The following is a 636-nucleotide window of genomic DNA, read 5'->3' on the forward strand; positions in this document are numbered from 1 at the left end:
ATTCTGTGTCTCCCCCTCTCTCTGCCCCTCCCCTGCTCGTGCTCTCTTTCTGCCTCTCAAAAATAAATAAATGTTTAAAAAAAAAGTAACAGTAATAATACCAGTAACATTACTAATGACGGTAAACAGGGACAGTAATTATTCTGCTGGTTGATATTTGCTGAAGTATGGAAGACGGGCTATGTGTTCAAGGAGGCATTAAGGCCTTCCTCGTCTTGAACAATAATCCTCGAGAGATGCGAAACCAGAGATTCTCAGAGCTCCAAGTGTTTAAAGTACCACTGCTTGCAGGGAAGAAAAAAATCTGATTTTCGGAGCCATAAGTCCTATTCGTTAATTAAGTCATTCATTTTAAAAGTAGATAATATTAAATGCAGTAAAGCGAATTTACTGTATATACGTTGAATTTATTTATTTACTTTCAAATGTTTGTTTATTTTGAGGGGGGAGGGGCAGAGAGAGAGAGAATCTAACTAGAAAAAGTTAGAAAAAGAATAAAATATTACCCCCCCCAAAAGATGTAAATAATAAATGTAAGGACAAACATTAATGAAATAGAATCAGCAAATCTCAAGCTGATTCTTGAAAAGATTCACGTGGGAGGAATTATCGAGAGGAAAAGAGAGAATGACCAAG

The sequence above is a fragment of the Prionailurus viverrinus genome, chromosome C1, assembly GCF_022837055.1.
Source record: "Prionailurus viverrinus isolate Anna chromosome C1, UM_Priviv_1.0, whole genome shotgun sequence".
NCBI classification, from domain to species: Eukaryota; Metazoa; Chordata; class Mammalia; order Carnivora; family Felidae; genus Prionailurus; species Prionailurus viverrinus.